The sequence below is a fragment of the Procambarus clarkii genome, chromosome 1, assembly GCF_040958095.1.
Source record: "Procambarus clarkii isolate CNS0578487 chromosome 1, FALCON_Pclarkii_2.0, whole genome shotgun sequence".
In the NCBI taxonomy this organism is placed as follows: Eukaryota; Metazoa; Arthropoda; class Malacostraca; order Decapoda; family Cambaridae; genus Procambarus; species Procambarus clarkii.
This window is the reverse complement of record NC_091150.1, coordinates 59,920,327-59,932,774: the sequence shown is the minus strand read 5'-3', so window position 1 is coordinate 59,932,774 and position 12,448 is coordinate 59,920,327.

Below are 12,448 nucleotides of genomic sequence, written 5' to 3'. Positions count from 1 at the left end.
ACACCACTACCATCACCAGGTAGCTACACCACTACCATCACCAGGTAGCTACACCACTACCATCACCAGGTAGCTACTCCACTAGAATCACCACGTAGCTACACAACTACAATCACCAGGTAGCTACTCCACTACAGTCACCAGGTAGCTACACCACTACCATCACCAGGTAGCTACACCACTACCATCACCAGGTAGCTACTCCACTACAATCACCAGGTAGCTACTCCACTACAATCACCAGGTAGCTACTCCACTACAATCACCAGGTAGCTACTCCACTACAATCACCAGGTAGCTACTCCACTAGAATCACCACGTAGTTACACAACTACAATCACCAGGTAGCTACTCCACTACAATCACCAGGTAGCTACTCCACTACAATCACCAGGTAGCTACACAACTACAATCACCAGGTAGCTACACCACTACCATCACCACGTAGCTACACAACTACAATCACCAGGTAGCTCCACCACTACAATCACCACGTAGCTACACAACTACAATCACCAGGTAGCTACTCCACTACAGTCACCTGGTAGCTCCCAGGTGCGTGTCGTATTTCGGTATGTTGTAACACATCTCATTTCTAAACATTAGCGATGAACAATACAGCAACAAATTAATAATATTCTGGTAAAAAAAAAAATACTGTTCAGTAATAATAAAACATAAATAATGAGTTCTGATAGAATCAACTCCTCTGTGATGAAAATGTCGGTGGTGGTGGTGGCGGCGGTGTGTCGCGTGTTGTGGTACGTCTGGGGTGTGGTCAAGGACTACCTCCGTCTGCGCCTCCTCTAGCGGCAGTACGACTCCAGCTGGCGGGGACTGTTGAGTAACGTCCCCCTCTTGAAGGTGATCGTCCCTCCACGCCCCGGGACCTCCACGACCCCCTGGACCTGCTGGACCATGTCCAGTTGCTTCGTCACGGACGTCCTCGAGGTGGCGGTCTGGTGGGTCTTCATCAGGACCCTTAGTGTCCTTCTCGACCTGGACCCAGTTGAGTCCTCCGTCAAGGAGACGGAGTTGACGGGGCCAGTTGAGTCCTCCTTCAAGGAGACGGAGTTGACGGGGCCAGTTGAGTCCTCCGTCAAGGAGACGGAGTTGACGGGGCCAGTTGAGTCCTCCTTCAAGCAGACGGAGTCGACGGTGCCACCTCCAGTGACCCCACCCGTGACAACACCAGTGTCACACACTCTGCGCATAACACCGCAGCCCGTGACTTCTTTGACCCGAGGAAGGCATGTCAGGATACGACCCAGGTCACGACCCAGGTCACCCGTGACACAGACGTGGTGCTACAGGACACCACCTGTGACATAATTGGTGGTGACCACCCCCGTGACCAGCACCGTGACCACCCCCGTGACTACCCCCGTGACTACCCCTGTGACAACACCAGTGACCACCCCCGTGACAACACCAGTGTCACACACTCTACGCATAACACCGTAGCCCGTTACTCCCGTGACCCGGGGCAGACGTGTCAGGATACGACCCAGGTCACGATCCAGGTCACCCGTGACACAGACCTGGTGTTACAGGACACCACCTGTGGCATAATTGGTGGTGACCACCCCCATGAATACCCCCGTGAATACCCCAGTGACCACCCCCATGACTAGCCCTGTGACAACACCAGTGTCACACACTCTGCGCATAACCCCACAGCCCGTGACCCGGGGCAGGCGGGGCAGGATACGACCCAGGTCACGTCCCAGGGCACCTGTGACACAGACTTAGTGCTACAGGACACCACCTGTGGCAAAAATGGTGGTGACCACCCCTGTGACAACCCCCGTTATGACATCCGTGACCACCCCCGTGAGAACACCAGTGTCACACACTCTGCGCATAACACCGCAGCCCGTGACTCCCGTGACCCGGGGCAGGTCACGACCTCAGTGAACCACAGTTCGTGAACTGAGGAAGAACCTGGTGAAGGAACACCAGATTCCTACCTTAACACTTTGCCGTGGGAGGGACTAAAACTTTGCCGTGGGAGAAACTAGCACCTTGCCATGGGAGGGACTAACACTGCCGTGGGAGGGACTACCACTTTGCTGTGAGAGGGACTTACACTTTGCCGAGGGTGGGATTAACACTCCCGTAGGGGGACTAACACTTTGCCGTGAGGGACTAACACTTTGCCGTGAGGGACTAACACTTTGCCGTGAGCGACTAACACTTTGCCGTGGGGGGACTAACACCTTGCCATGGGGGGACTAACACTTTGCCGTGGGGGGGACTATCACTTTGCCGTGGCGGGGCTAACACTTTGCAGTGGGGGGGACTAACACTTTGCCTTTGAGGGACTAACACTTTGCCTTGGAGGGACTAACACTTTGCCTTGGAGGGACTAACACTTTGCCGTGGGGGATTAACACGGCCGCGGTTTTGCGGGCCTCTCGCCCGCGCGGTTTTGCGGGCCTCTCGCTCGCACGGTTTCATGGGCCTCTCGCTCGCGTGGTTTTGCGGGCATCTCGCTCGCTCGGTTTAGCGGGCCTCTCGCTCGCTCGGTTTAGCGGGCCTCTTGCTCGCTCGGTTTTGCAAGCCTCTCGCTCGCTCAGTTTTGCGGGCCTCTCAGTTTTGCGGGCTTCTCGTTCGCTCGGTTTTGCGGGCCTCTCACTCGCGCGGTTTTGCGGGCCTCTCGCTCGCTCAGTTTTGCGGGCCTCTCACTTGCTCGGTTTTGCAAGCCTCTCGCTCGCTCGGTTTTGCGGGCCTCTCGGTTTTGCGGGCTTCTCGTTCGCTCGGTTTTTCGGGCCTCTAACTCGCTCGGTTTTGCGGGCCTCTCGCTCGCTCGGTTTTGTGGGCCTCTCGCTCGCTCGGTTTTGCGGGCCTCTCGCTTGCTCGGTTTTGCGGGCCTCTCGCTCGCGTGGTTTGGCAGGCCTCTCGCTCGCTCGGTTTTCAGGGCCTCTCGCTCGCCCGGTTTTGAAGGCCTCTCGCTCGCTCGGTTTTGCGGGCCTCTCGCTCGCTTGGTTTTGCGGGCCTCTCGCTTGCTTTGTTTTGCGGGCCTATCGCTCGCTCGGTTTTGCGGGCCTCTCGCTCGCTCGGTTTTGTGGGCCTCTCGCTCGCTCGGTTTTGCGCGCCTCTCGCTCGCTCGGTTTTGCGGGCCTCTCGCTCGCACGGTTTCGCGGGCCTCTCGCTCGCTCGGTTTTGCGGGCCTCTCGCTCGCTCGGTTTTGCGGGCCTCTCGCTCGCTTGGTTGTGCGGGCCTCTCGCTCGCTTGATTGTGTGGGCCTCTCGCTCGCTGGGTTGTGCGGGCCTCTCGCTCGTTCGGTTTTGCGGGCCTCTCGCTCGCGCGGTTTTGAGGGCATACTACTTGCGTGGTGTTAGTCACCCCCACGGCAAAGTGTTATTCTCCCCCCCCCCCCAACGGCAAAGTGTTAGGAGCGAGTGGCCGAGAGTATTCACCTAATTGTGCTTACTAGGGTTTAGCTCTTTCGGCTCGCTTCCCATCTGTCATATCAAATGATTTTTTTTTTTGCCACAAAACACACACACACACGCACACACACACACACACACACACACACACACACACACACACACACACGCACACACACACACTCACACACACACACACTCTCACACACACACACTCACACACACACACACACACACACACACACACACACACACACACACACACACACACACACTCACACTCACACACACACACACACACTCACACACTCACACACACACACACTCACACACACACACACACACACACACACAGACACACACACACACACACACACACACACACACACACACACACACACACACACTCACAAGGAAGTTGTAATGAAACCAGTAACCTCACAGGAGGCAGCTAGATGCACAAGCCAGCTAATGGAAAGGAAAAGAGCTGTAGTAGTGGTAGGTGTCAAGGAACAAGAGGGTTCCACAAGGGAGGAAACGAGGACTAAAGACAAAGCTGCAGTCGCAGGGATATTAAAGGTGATAGGAATGGAAGGGGCTGAACGAGACATAGAACAGTTTTTCCGGATTGGCCAGTACAACAGAGACAAAAAGAGATTGATCTAGGTAGTATTCAAGAGCGAGGACATCAAAGAGGACATCCTAGTAAAGAAGAGCAAACTGAGGTATGCAAGGAACTACAAAGAGGGCAGCAGATGCAAGGAAAAGGCGCAAGGAGAGGGAAGGGAGCCAGGGAACCTCAGCCTCTAACCCAGCAATCCCAGAGGGGAGTGGGGAACCCCAATCCAGCAACCCAGGAACCCCAGGGGGGAATGCAACACCCCAGCCCACCACCCAATAGGGCCCTCCCTATCCCCCAGTACAAACCCTTCCTTGCTCCTGCATAATGCCCATCATGAAACCCAAATCCTCCCCCTCCCCTTACCCCAAGTAGCCCCTGCTTTCCCAGCCCCTGGTCTTCTCCCTGCCCCAAGCAGGCCTGAGCAAGACCAAAGCCCTCTATCCCCCACTCCACCTCCCTCCAAACCCCTGTCAACTATACCGCAGGAGTGCGTGCCCTCTCACCAAGCAATCCCTGCTCCCTCACCCCCAGGACTTCTTCCTGCCCCAAGCAGGCCTGAGGAAGACCTAAGCCCTCCACCCCCCACTCCACCTCCCCCTGAACCCCTGGAAACTACCTCACAGGAGGATGAGCCTACCCAAGTAGCAATGACCATAGAACAACCTCCTACACTTGTAGGGAGTGTGGGTGAAATTGGATATAAGAAAGTGAGCTTCAAGGTAAAGTACTCAAACATTGATGGGATTACCAATAAAGCAAGTGAACTGGCAGAAAGGGTGCAAGAAGAAAACCCAGATGTAATAGGACTAACGGAAACAAAATTGTCAGGAATCATAACAGATGCTGTGTTTCCAAAGGACTACTATATAGTAAGGAAAGAGAGGGAAGGGAGAGGAGGTGGAGGAGTGGCCCTGCTGATAAGGAAGGACTGGAGTTTTGATGAGATGGAAATTCCGGGCTGTGACGGATTCAGAGATTACATAACAAGAACTATAACAATGGGTGGACCTAAGATAATAGTGTCAGTCATTTACAACCCTTCCCTAAATGACAGAAGACCTAGACAGGAGTTTGATAGGAACAACATGGCAAGCATTAATATAATAGAGAGAGCAGCTTCAGTTGCCTGCAGGAATGGCTCAAGACTCTTAATCATGGGCGATTTCAACCATGGAAAGATAGACTGGGAGAATGGGGACCCACATGGTGGTGCAGATACGTGGAGAGCTAAACTCTTGGAAGTGGCAACAAGGAATTTTCTGAGCCAGCATGTCAAGGAACCCACAAGAGTGAGAGGCAATGATGAACCAGCTAGACTCGACTTGATATTCACACTGAATGAGTCAGAAATAAGGGAAGTCAAAGTTGAAGCCCCCATAGGAATGAGTGACCACAGTGTACTGACCTTTGAGTACTTGGTGGAGGTAGGGAAAACCTATCCAAGGATGGGAGCGGAGGGAAAAAGACTGAATTACCGAAGACGAAAATAAGACGAGATGAGGAACTTCCTCAGGTGAATACCATGGGAAACAGAACTTAGAGACAAGAATGTGCAGGTCATGATGGATTTTGTCACCCAAAAGTGCCAGGAAGCTGCAGACAGGTTTATCCCCGTCCAAAAGGAGAAAAACGAAAAACAACAGAAAAACCCATGGTTCAACCAGGAATGTAAGGTAGCGAAGCAACTGAGTAAAAGAACATGGAGAAACTACAGAAATAACAGAACACCAGAGAGCAGGGAGAGATACCAGAGGGCCAGAAATGAGTACCTCAGAGTGAGGAGGGAAGCAGAGAGACAGTTTGAAAATGACATCGCGAGTAAAGCCAAGACCCAACCAAAGCTGCTCCACAGCCACATCAGGAGGAAAACAGCAGTGAAGGAACAAGTGATGAAGCTGCGGAAAGGGGAGAACAGATACACAGAGAATGACAAGGACTTGTGTGAAGAACTCAACAAGAGATTCCAGGAGGTCTTCACAATAGAACAAGGAGAAGCCCCTGCACTAAATGAGGAAGCGGCAAACCAAGCAACCTTGGAGGAATTTGACCTCACCAGTGATGAGGTCAAAAGGTGTCTGCTGGAGCTGGATGTGACAAAGGCTGTTGGGCCTGATAGAATCTCACCATGGATACTAAAGGAAGGTGCAGAAGCACTAAGTATGCCACTCTCTATGGTGTATAACAGGTCACTGGAAACAGGAGACTTACCAGAAAGTTGGAAGACAGCTAACGTGGTCCCAATATACAAAAAGGGTGACAGGCAAGAGGCACTGAATTACAGGCCAGTTTCCTTAACTTGTATACCATGCAAGGTGATGGAGAAGATCGTGTGGAAAAGGCTCGTAGAGCATCTGGAGGGAAATAACTTTGTAACGCACCACCAACATGGGTTCAGAGATGGTAAATTGTGCCTCACAGGTTTAATAGAATTTTATGACCAGGCAACGAAAATTAGGCAGGAACGAGAAGGGTGGGCCGACTGCATTTTCCCGGATTGCCAAAAAGCCTTTGACACAGTACCCCATAAAAGGCTGTTAAAAAAGTTGGAGCAACAGGCAGGAGTAAAAGGGAAGGTGCTCCAGTGGATAAGGGAGTACTTAAGCAACAGGAAACAGCGAGTAACGGTGAGGGGGGGAGACATCAGAGTGGCGAGATGTCACCAGCGAAGTCCCACAGGGCTCAGTACTTGGACCCATCCTGTTTCTAATATATGTGAACGGTCTGCCAGAGGGTATAGACTCATTCCTCTCAATGTTTGCTGATGATGCAAAAATTATGAGAAGAATCAAAACGGATGAAGATTGACAGAGACTACAGGATGACCTGGATAAACTGGAGGAATGGTCTAGAAAATGGCTGTTAAAGTTCAACTCAGGAAAGTGTAAGGTGATGAAATTAGGCGAAGGGAGCAGGAGGCTGATCACAAGGTATCATCTGGGAGGGGAAATCCTGCAAGAGTCAAATAGAGAGAAGGATCTGGGGGTTGATATCACACTGAACCTGTCCCCAGAGGCCCACATCAAAAGAATATCATCAGCGGCATATGCTAGACTGGCCAACATAAGAACTGCCTTCAGAAACTTGTGTAAGGAATCTTTCAGAACCCTGTATACCACTTATGTAAGACCAATCCTGGAGTACGCAGCTCCAGCCTGGAGTCTATACCTAGTTAAACACAAGACAAAGTTAGAGAAGATTCAGCGGTATGCCACCAGGCTCGTCCCGGAACTGAAAGGATTGAGCTACGAGGAAAGGCTAAAGAAGCTGAACCTCACATCCCTGGAAAACAGAAGAGTAAGGGGAGACATGATAACCACCTACAAAATTCTCAGGGGAATTGACAGGGTGGCCAAAGACAAACTCTTCAGCACGGGTGGGACACGAACAAGGCGACACAGGTGGACACTTAGTACCCAGATGAGCCACAGAGACGTTAGAAAGATTTTTTTCAGTGTCAGAGTAGTTAATAAATGGAATGCACTAGGAAGTGATGTGGTGGAGGCTGACTCCATACACAGTTTCAAATGTAGATATGATAGAGCCCAGTAGGCTCAGGAATCTGTACACCAGTTGATTGACAGTTGAGAGGCGGGACCAAAGAGCCAAAGCTCAACCCCCGCAAGCACAATTAGGTGAGTACTCACACAGAATGCCAGGAATGAATATGTCAGGATGAGAAGAGATGCAGAAAGAAAATGCGAAAATGACATCGCAAGCAAGGCAAAGACTCAGCCTAAATTGTTGCATAGCCACATCAGGAGAAAAACAACAGTAAAGCAACAGGTTATGAAATTAAGAATAGGGGAAGAAGGATTCACTACAAACGTTGTGAGAGAGAGTCTCTCAAGATTCTCCCACAGCTGACTAGAATGGCTCATTGCTATGCACAGTGCACCGACCTTGTGCACAAGGTCCTATTTCTGTTAACCCTGGATAGTGACCTGGCATGTTGAGTATCTCCAGAATGCCCACTTAACCAGGAACACTTTTTATAATATGGAAGCCGCCATATGTCCAGGCAGGAAGTATATACAGGGAATGAAGCATATTTGCCACCAAAGGGTCAGGGAATACATCGGTGGTGGAGCGTGGGACAGAGGGGAGACGCTAGCAGCGTCTCCCCTCTGGGGTCAACCGGCGCGATGGCAAATAACAGCTATGACGTGTTCGTGACGTGTTCATGACGTCACCTCTCCTGCTGCTCATCGAACGAGCTAATATGATTGGTTCCCGCTCATTTCCTGCAATGCCATTGGTCAAATTGTAATCCCCTTGTGTGTGCCACAAGACGCCCTGAGCATCAGGCAAAAAATCATTCTTGTGAGGGGTCTCTTGCATAGAGGACGTGTCCTGTTCTGTCTAACGGCCAATAGATAGAAGAACACTGTCTATTCCTCACCGTCAAGTTAACTCAGCGTCTGGAAAATATACCACACTCGCCCAGAATCACGAGTGTGAATATATTATTCAGAAGCCTAAAGTGACAAATCTCCAGAGCGAAACAGACTGGTATCAGGTAACCCCTGGTGACAATGATCGTTGTGAGTGACTTGGAGTGAACTAAGGCAGTGCCGCCGCCTAAGTAACCTGTGTGTGACTTTACCACAAGTGTACCTGCATGGTACCACAGCCGCCGCCAGCCCCCACGAGCATATACCCCAGTACCTCAGTACCTCGAGGCGCCCGCCGCCCTCACTACTACGTGACGTCACCACCTTACTCATCGCCAGTGCCAGTGTGTGTGCGGGTGTCTGTCTGTTAAGCATACAGCCCGCCCTACTGCAAGTACCCTCCGTGTCTACGAGCGAAACCAGCTGTCAGGCCACCTACGAGTGCTTGTATAAATGTGCCTGAGTGAGTGAGTAAGGAAAGGTACCTTATCTGTAAGTACAAGATCTTGTCATTGTTTTATTGTGTCTGTGTTGATCTGAGGTATCAACCACAGTTCTCACCTTCTCATACCTGTCACAGGTTATAGGTGAATCGACGGTGAAGCGTGTTTATCTGTGTGCTATCACTGCATTTCACTAGTCTGTGTTTGTGAGCTTCACATACACCACACATTTAGTTATTGTGTGACATTATTATTGTGCATGTTATTGCCTGTCCCATTGACAGTGTATTTGTTGATTTATTGCATATCATCATTACCGAGTATCCGGTTGGAACTCTTGTGATCCCTTTGCATACCGGCAGTTAGGTTGCCGTGTTAATGATTGGCTGTCAACTGTGTTAAGTTAGTGTTTCTCCACGAGTGGATACGAGTCGTTTAGCCAGACGTCAAGAGTCTCGCTAATACAACCAAAGTTTTGCTGACGCCAATCTAAAGTAAATCAAGCGCCCTGTGTATTAGTGGTTAAGTTAGTAAATAAACTACTGTTAAGCTTTATGCGGTGTTTCCATTGAACCACTTCTGAATACTGCCAACATTACTCAAGCCTTCAGCTCTAAGTGTCTTCAACACCGAGTTGCCTATATTCACTAATCTATAAATGTGATGAGGACCCTAGGAGTCACTTAAAGTGTTAAATCATTGAGGAGATTCCAACGATCAACGTGGAGCAGGACCAGGTGAGGCTAGTCTGAGAAGAGACCCTCAAGGACTCTAACTCGACCTTGCTCCCAGGCCCTGTACGGTTGCACTCGTATTTTCTATTCTGTTAATTCCGACAGCTTCGTGAAGCGTCTGCCACATGTACATTGGCGACGTACGCATTGTAGTCGTGAAAGCAAAAAAGAAAACCACCACATCTGGCGCCCATCGTGATTGGCTTAGTTGGAACATATGAACTAGGTTGTACAGTAAAGTTTCGCACTTAAATTTTCCCTGAAAATTCAAAAGTGACGAGCAGTATTCAGAGGACGTTTAACACCCTGTTAGGTACACACACCACCAGTATGTCTGAGTGTGTAGAGTACAAACAGCGCTACCTGCATCTTCACCAGGCCTTGACCGCTCGTAGACGTGACGACTACGACACTCTTACAGAGTTAGAGTGTAAGGAACGAGTGGAGCAGCACATGAGGGCCGTGGAAGAGGTGATGCTACAAGCACACGTGCTGGGTAGTACTGAGGTGGCGTGCACGAGTCTTATTACATTGGATGAGGCTATCGGTGGTGAGACCCCAGTGAGAGATAACACAGTTGGAGAGACCCCAGTGAGAGATAACACAGTGGGAGAGACCCCTGGGGGTGACGTCACCGAGAACGACGTCGCTAGAATCACGCGCGCTGTGGAAGAAAACGGAGTCACGCGGTAATCTAGCGCTTTAAATACTCCGTTGGGGGGATTCTACGGGGAAGAATCTCGGCCCAAAATGTCCTTGTGGACGACACCAACTCAAAGAGTAGGTATTACAGGCTCGCAATTATTCACCTTAGAGGAATACCGCGACCAAGTTAGGGAGTTGGAATTCGAAGGGAATAATGTAGCAGAGCAAGCTATGAAACTCTGGACTTGTGAGCAGGACAGAGAAAGTAAACTCTGGACTGATCAGCAGGAGAGAGAAAGTAAACTCTGGACTGATCAGCAGGAGAGAGAAAACAAACGCTGGGCTGATCAGCAGAACCGAGAAAGTTCTGAACGCATAGCTCGCATGCAGTTGCAAGCAGGGCAGGATGACCAGACTAGTGGTCGTTCAACAGAAACTAACGTTGACTGTCAAGGTAAGACTGTCAAACTACCTAAACTAGCTAACTTTGATGAGAGGGGCGACTCGATGGACGCATACATCAAGTATTTCGAAGGTCACGCTGCTGATTGCGGGTGGGAAAGATCAAAGTGGGAACTCGCTCTTAGTGCATTGTTTAAGGGTAAAGCACTAACTATCTACCACAGTCTGGGTCCGCACCAGCGCGGAGATTACGAGGCATTGACAACAGCGATGCTGAACGGTTTTGGCATCACTGCAGACCGGATGCTAGAGAATTTCCGTAGGGCTCAATTGCAAAAAGGTGAAACATATGTGTTAATGTTACAGCGGTTAGAATCGAGTCTAAACCGTTACTGTGAACTCATGGAGACTGCTCCTGGAAGCATGAAGTTCTATCAACTGATGATTCGTGAACAGTTCTTAGAAGCATGCGAATTGTCCCTGCGTGTCAAGCTCAAAGAGCAGGAAATTGTGTCAAATCTGTCTATGGCCAAGCAAGCTGATCTGTGGGCTGGGGCCAGGAGACAGGTGAAAGGGGTGAAGCCGCACGAGAAGCATCATGCTACTGGTATTGGCGAGGGAGCCAATACCTGTAGCATGATGCACACCACCCGACACACCAGTCTTAGGCTAAGCCTAAGACTGGTGTGTCGGGGGAGCAGGGAAACTCCTCCAACAAGCATGTGCACATGTGCTGCACCTGTGGTAAGCCAGGTCATCGTGCAGCTGATTGCAAGGCAAAACCGAAGTCAGGTTACATAGCAGGTGTGAGCTCAAGTGGTAAGATACATCCCAACGTCGGAAAGGATCCACTAGCTTGGACCCTTGAGGAAGTAGACGGAAATGTTAACGGAAAATCGGCGAAAATCTTCTGTGACAAAGGCGCCACTACCCACATGGTTAGAAAGAGCCTAGTACAGCCAGGATCTGAGACAGGTAGACATATCTATGTCAAATTCCCAAATGGCTATGCTAAGGAGATGGTGGAGGTGTATGTGTGGGTCGACACACCTTACATCAAAGGTAAAATCCGCGCCGTTCAACAGGAACGTGCTGTATATAGACTTTTATTGGGAAATGTTCCAGGAATCTCTGATTGCCCAAGTCCGCCCTCAAAGAAAACGGGGGAGAGTGAGGCGCGCAGTCGTCCTCAGTCAGCTGATGCCAAGGACGACTCGCCTGGGGATGACGTCACAGGGAGTGACCACACCCTCACCCAGCTGAAGAATATGGGAGAGAAAGCAAAAGAACACATGCTCAAACGCTACGAGGACCCTCCTGCAGATGGCTCCAACAAGCCGAAGAAGCATGTAAGACGTAAGAACAGGAGAGGACCGCGGGGCTCGACATCGACAGGGCCGATCGACCACCCACTGCTCTCAGCAACGATCGCGGGTGTCTCAGTGATAACCGCAGACGATGAGGAAGGTCAGCCAGGTCTCCTCAATCAACAGCAACAGGAGACACACCGAGATGTTAAGGTTGATGATCAGCTGTCTGAAGATCAAGTCGACCAGGTTACTCGACTGGTAGCAGAGTACAAGGAGGTACTCTCTGACGTCACTAAAGTAGCAAAGGTAGAGGGTTACCACATACCTTTGCTAGAGCAGCAAGCGGTACGAACAAAACCATATCCTGTTCCTCATCACCTTGTACCACAGGTGAGAGAAGAACTGGCATCTATGATTAAAGCAGGAGTCGACCTCACCATACTCAAGCCCGATGGTGTTAGTGAAGAAGCCTGGGGGAGGTGTGCGCATCTGCCTCGACTTCAGGA